This window comes from Callospermophilus lateralis, chromosome 7 (genome assembly GCF_048772815.1).
Source record: "Callospermophilus lateralis isolate mCalLat2 chromosome 7, mCalLat2.hap1, whole genome shotgun sequence".
Taxonomy (NCBI): Eukaryota; Metazoa; Chordata; class Mammalia; order Rodentia; family Sciuridae; genus Callospermophilus; species Callospermophilus lateralis.
The window spans coordinates 104136668-104143679 of NC_135311.1; positions in this window are offsets into that span (position 1 = coordinate 104136668).

The window sequence follows — 7012 nt, forward strand, 5'->3', positions numbered from 1 at the left end:
ATGCAAGGCCTTGGTTCAATCCCCAGTACTGCAAAGTAAATAAAATTTTTTTTTAACCCTGCTTATTCCATCTTTCTAAAATCAAGTTGTTCTTAGAGACAGTCTGATTTAAATTGATTAAACAGTGAAAAGTGGTTGGCTACTTAGATAATACGTAAGACTGCCTGATAAATTGAAAGAAAGCCAAAATGTTTGATTAAATTTTGCTTAAAGCACAAAATATAAATACATTTTATCAAAGCACATTATGTCTACAAAGATTTTCTTGAATCTTTCTGAGGAATTTGGGTTATACAAGGTACTTCTAATGCAAGTGAAAAATCTGAAATGTAGTTAATAAGTATTTAGTGTTTGTGATATACTTGGAATGCCTCTATTGAACAAGTAACAAATTTTCTTGCAAATTGGATGCTTTATATTTCTTTGTTTACAATGTTGTTGAAAGAGGACCTAATTTAATTATCAAGGGATATGTTTTTTAATATTAGACCACTGATTTGGGGGCATAAAAGAGTTCAAAGAATTTAATGTCATTGCAATAATGAAACTTTTCCCATCTCCATGAATGTACTTATGTGAACATTATTTCTCAGAACTTGTTTTTCTAAAAGTAATAATAAGGGGCTGGGGTTGTGGCTCAGTGATAGAATGCTCACCTAGCACGTGCAAGGCCCTGAGTTCCATCCTCACCACATAAAAATAAATAAATAAAAATATTGTATCCAACTACAACTAAAAAATAAACATTTTAAGAAAATAACAACAAGTGCTAAGAAAATTTGTTCAAAACTTTTAACATCATTTTATGTATTGTTGTAACAATTCTGCCTAATGGGTTATCTGACTTTTCAAAATAATATAACTTAATTTGATCAAATATTTACTGTTTAGAGTTTACTCTGTAGAGATAGATGTTAATTTGTAGAAAACTATTATATGCAAATGATTTCTGTTTCCCAAAGTGAAGACAACCTCAAAGGTTAAGATTGTCTTTAAGTCATTAACTAGTTTTTTAGCAGTCTTATTCCTTTTTGTCATTGACAATATACAGTCAACTACCATATCTACATGTCCCAGAAAGATGTGCCTACCTTATATGCAAATCATAAGCCATTTTATATAAGGAACTTAAAAATTTGTGGATTTTGATATTTGTAGGGAATAGTGTGCTCAATAACCCTTGCTGAGACTGAGGTGACCTACGAATTTCCCCAGAAAAGGAACTTTTGGATAAATATGTTTGGATAACAATGCACGACTTGGATTGATTCATAATTCAAATTAATATTTTAGAAATTCAGAAGTCTCACCTGTTCTACTTCTGGATTTTTACTTTCTATCCAACTGAGGATGATGGCAACACATGTAGGGCGCAAATACTGAGAAAATGTCCATGAAACAGTTGGAGTCAACTTCAAATTCCACTTTGTTTTTGGAATTCCAGGTATGTGAGCTAGTATATTCCCTTATGTTTAAGTCAACTGAAGCTGGGGTCTCCATTACTTACCACAAGAAACATCATAAGGGAAACATCATTTAACACCTTGACCTCTCATTTATTTGACTTTTTAATACCAATGACCTCAGCTGTATCTTAGCCCCCTCAATTGGTTTCACCTTGTTATTCAAACTGTTCTGAAATCTTGAATCTAGAAATCCATACTCTGACCACAGTTACCTATTTGTCCTTTCAGCCAAGCTGATCAACATTCTGACCTCATGTGGATTTTACATAACTCCTTCAATTTTTTACTGCTAAATCTATAGACCTGCCTACATCTGTCTCTTCTCCTCCATCCCTTTTGTTCTGGTGGAAGAGATGGCTTTTACTTATCCTTCCATTGTGCTCTGAAGTCATTCCTTCCTTATCCTCAGATACATTTTTTTTTTTTTTTAAAGAGAGAGAATTTTTTAGTATTTATTTATTTATTTTTTTTAGTTCTCGGCGGACACAACATCTTTGTATGTGGTGCTGAGGATCGAACCCAGGCCGCACGCATGCCAGGCGAGTGCGCTACCGCTTGAGCCACATCCCCAGCCCAGATACATTTTTTTTTAACCATAAATGTTCCTTTCTCTATCATCAATCTATCTCTGTAAGATTACCCCAGTGACAATTTGCAGGCTTCATATGTCCGTCCAGCCTGGGCCATGCTGTCAAATCTTCATCATTTCTTATTCTTTACCATTATACTTGTTCTACTCTGGCTTCTGTCTTCATAGCCTCAGGCAAATGATTTCTCTCATATCAATAGGAGTGTGGGATTGGGAAATGAGTAAGAAAAGTTTCGCTGAAAAAATTATTTTAAAATTTTCTTTTTAAATGTTTTTATTAGTGTATTATAGTTATATATAATATTGGCATTCATTTTGATGTAATCATACATGTGTGGAATATAATTTGCTCCATTTCAATCCCTTTTCAATTCTTCTTTTCCTATCCTCCCTCTGTGAAATTTCTCTAATTCAGAATTGCATGTTTGATCCACTCTCTCCAGGCATACTGAATACTATGCATCAATAAATATTCTGATATGCTGCTGCTCAAACCAGTACATTTTTTCCTTTTTTTAATATTTATTTTTTAGTTTTAAATGGACACAATATCTTTATTTTATATTTATGTGGTGCTGAGAATGGAACCCAGTGCCTCACGCTTATGAGGCAAGCTCTACCACTTAGCTACAACCCCAGCCCAAACTAATGCATTTAAAAAAAAAAAACAAAAAACTTGATTTTATTTATTTACGTTTATGTGGTGGTGAAGATCAAACCCAATACCTCACAGTGCTCTACCGCTAAGCCACAACCCCAGCCCACACCAGGCATTTTTAAAAATTTTTTACTTTTTAGCTTTTAGGTGGACACAATATCTGTATTATTTTTATGTGGTGCTGAGGATCAAACTCAGTGCCTCACACATGCTAGGTGAGCGCTCTATCAGTTGGGCCACAGCCCCAGGTGCCAAACCAATGCATTTTTGTACATTGCTTTAAGACCCCTTAAAGGACAATAAGTAATGAAAAAGAGGAAATGGATCCTGATGCTCTTTCCTGCAATTTTCTACTATTTATTTATTTCCTTATCAAATAAATAATAGCACCACTTTCCACTATTTTACATGCCAGAAACCTGAGACCCATCCCTGACATCTTCTTTTTTAAAAAAATATTTTATTTTTTAGTTGTATTTGGACACAGCACCTTTATTTTATTTATTTATTTTTATGTGGTGCTGAGGATAGAACCCAGGTCCTCGGACGTGCTAGGACCACAATCCCAGCCCCTTGTCATCTTCTTCTAACCCCTACTCCATAATCACTAGTTACTATTTATTTTCTCTCCTTTTTTTTTTGTTTGTTTTTTTTAATTGGTTGTTCAAAACATTACAAAGCTCTTGACATATCATATTTCATACATTTGATTCAAGTGGGTTATGAACTCCCATTTTTACCCCGTATACTATTTATTTTCTCTCCTTAAAAAAAAAAAAAAAAGTTCTGGGGCTGGGGATGTGGCTCAAGCGGTAGCGCACTCGCCTGGCATGTGCGGGGGACTGGGTATGATCCTCAGCATCACTTAAAAATAAAATAAAGATGTTGTGTCCACTGAAAACTAAAAAATAAATATTAAAAAATTCTCTCTCTTTAAAAAAAAAAAAAGTTGTGTTTTTGAAATGAGGTCGTCTTCTGTTGCTCAGGATGATCTCAAACTCATGGCTCAAATTATCTCCTTGCCTTAGCCTTTTGAGTAGCTGAAACTATAGGCATGGACCACCACACCTGGCTCATTTCTTATTATTCCTGAATTGTGTTCCCTCACTCCAATTTGTATGTTGAAGTTCTAACCCCCACTACCTTAAATATAACTGTATTTGAAAAATAGGGTCTTTAAATGTCAATAGGGTCCTTATAAGAGATTAAGGCACGGACACAGATGAAAGACCATGTGAAGAGAGAAGATGGCGATCTATGAGCCAAGGAGAGAGGCCTCAAAAGAAACCAACCATAATCTCAGATCTCTAGTTTCCAAACTGTGAGAAAACAAGTTTCTGTACCACCTAATCTGTGCACTTTGTTACAGAAGCCCTAGCAAACTAATTCACATTTTTTTCATTCTCATCACTGCCACTGTGGTTTAAACCATAAGCATTTGTTGCCTAGACTTTTGCAGTGTAAGGTCCACCAAGGAAGGGCTTTTATCTGTCCTCTTCATGGTAATATTCTCAAACCCTGGTATAGAACCTATGTTTGTTTGTTTGTTTGTTTTTGGTGATGGAGATTGAACTCAGGGCCTTATGCATGTGAAGCAAGCACTCTACCAACTAAGCTATATCCCCAGATCTAGAACCTATGTATTTTATATATATAGTATAAGTATTTTGAATTTTATGTATATAAATATTTAAGGTATGTGTGGCTAAATAAACTAATAGCTATTTAGGTGGTTTTCTTGCATCCATTCTTGCCCCTCTCTCCAACTATTCTCCACAGGTTTTGGAGATATAATCACATTATATTCCCTTTATAATTTTTTTTTTAGAAATTTTTAAATATTTTTTTATTTGGGTACAATACCTTTATTCTTTTTTTTTAAGAGAGAGAGAGAGAGAGAGAGAGAGAGAATTTTTTTTAATATTTATTTTTTAGTTTTCGGCGGACACAACATCCTTGTTTGTATATGGTGCTGAGGATCGAACCCAGGCAGCACGCATGCCAGGCGAGCGCGCTACCATTGAGCCACATCCCCAGCCCCAATACCTTTATTCTTACTTGTTTATTTTTATGTGGTGCTGAGGATGGAGCCCAGCACCTCACATGTGCTAGGCAAGCGCTCTACCACTGAGCCACAACCCCAGCCCTTCTTATTCTAACACCTTCCAGCCATGCTGGCCTTCTTTCCACTTTTCGGTGTTTCTCATGGCCTTTATGCATGCAGTTCCCTCTACCAGATTTATTCTTCACCGTCTTTTTATATAACTTGTAATTTGAAATCCCACTTGAATGTTACTTTGTGAAACCTTCCTTGATCATGCCCCTAAAACAGGCTTTAAAAAATCTTCTTGCTGCTTTTCCTTTAAAATAATAATTATTATCCCATGGTAATTAATTATTGGTGTGACTTATTGGTTTAATGCCTATGCTTCCTCACCAGAATGTAAATTATATTGTATTTCTTTCTTTCTTTTTTTGGTACTGGAGATTGAACCCAGGGATGCTTTACTACTGAGGTACATATAACCTAAGCTCTTTTTATTTTGAGACAGGGTCTAAGTTGCTGAGGCTGGCCTGGAACTTGAGATTCTCTTGCTTCAGCTTCCCAAGTTGCTGGGATTATAGATGTGTGCCACCATAGCTGATTTCCTCACTGTACTTCTTTGTTCAGTCCCTGAAGCTATGATTGCTGCATCATCAATAATTGGAATGTTCCTAGGGTTGAACATCTCACTTGAGCCATTATGTTTTAACAGAAAGTGTGGGGTCCAGAAATAGCACAAAGGAGGGAACAATTACCTTCTCTCCAAGGAGAAGGATAGTATGGCAGAACAAATAGGAAGTGGTTTTCTAAGTAGAAGAGAGGTGTTGATGAAGGACCCTGAGCTAGAGACTAAGTTTTATGCAAAAGTGATGAGATATAAAGCATTTTCTGGGAACTTTTAAGTTTTTCTGTGTGACCAGAGCATAAGGACTGAGGGTGTTTGTGATTGGAGATAAAGCTGGAGAGAAAAGTGATATACCTAGCCTAGTTCTCTCATTAGATCAGAAGCCAGCTTGTCACAAGTGATGAAGGATTCATTTCTGTTTTCTGTAAAAATATTAGGATGTCTGTATGACCTGGCCATTAGTTGATGTTGTAAAGCTGATTGGAATGCCTGCCCATGCCCTGAACTCACCAATGTCCGTTTTTCCCTGACCAGATAACAACCCTTTCCTAAACCTTAGTGACGCCTCATAAATTCTGGCCTTCCCTGGCCGGATAACGACTCTCTCTAAGATCTCCATAAATTCTGATGCCGGGGCCAGCAAAAATGTAAACTTGTGTTATGCTCCTCAGAGTGTTGTATCTGTAACCCCTCTTTGTGTAACTTTTTGGGCTATAAAACTGGGCCGCAAAGAAGCCTCGCCACTGTCTTGTTCCCGCTGTTTTGGGAGGGAGAGGCAGCCCGGCCGGTCGAAATAATAAGCTTGCTTTAATTTGATTTTAATTGGAGTCAATGGTATTTTCTTGCATCCTGGTCTAACAAAAAGGACCTGATCAAATTTACTAAGAAAGTTGGAATTTATCCTATAGTGCAATAAACATTGTTTTCTGATTTTTTCCATTTCTTCCCTGTAAGTCTGCTTTGTCTGTTATTATCCATGGTTATTTGGAAAAGTAATTTAATCTTGCTGAGTTTCAGTTTATACTTATGCTGAATGGTTGATGAGAGACGTGATATAATATGTAGAAGTCATCTCAGAAGATTTCTGAAAATACTACTAGGTGTTTATTAGTGCTAGTACACTTCTATTCAGCCCTATTAACCAGGCTGATTTCAGCACCACAGCTACTGATCAGTCCAGAGAGAGTGAAGTTCCCATATACAACACAAGAGGGAGTATGAAACTGAACCTCTGCAGAGGGTCACAGGGCAGCCTTCTCAGTCATCCTTTCTTAGCAAGCCCTCTGAGAGACTTAAGGAACTGGTCTTGCAAAATTAGGAAGGCATTCTGACTTATTTTATAAATTCCAAGACTGGTAACTGTTCTTCAGTTCCATGGAAAGCTATTTGAAAGGGAAACCACTGGCAAGCACTATGTACTTATTTATAAGAGCTGTAAGATCCTTTTAAAGCTGCTTGTGTTCTTGAACTTCCCATTACACACCACCTATTTTTTGTCGGGGGTTTTTAGCCACCCCCTCAGTTCCCTCCTGACCTGTGAGAGAGATTGGGGGAGCACACCCCGACCAGGACAGGCCAAGAAAGGTAAAGGTCGACTGGCCGCCCACACCCAGCCCTCCCTCCCAGGAGG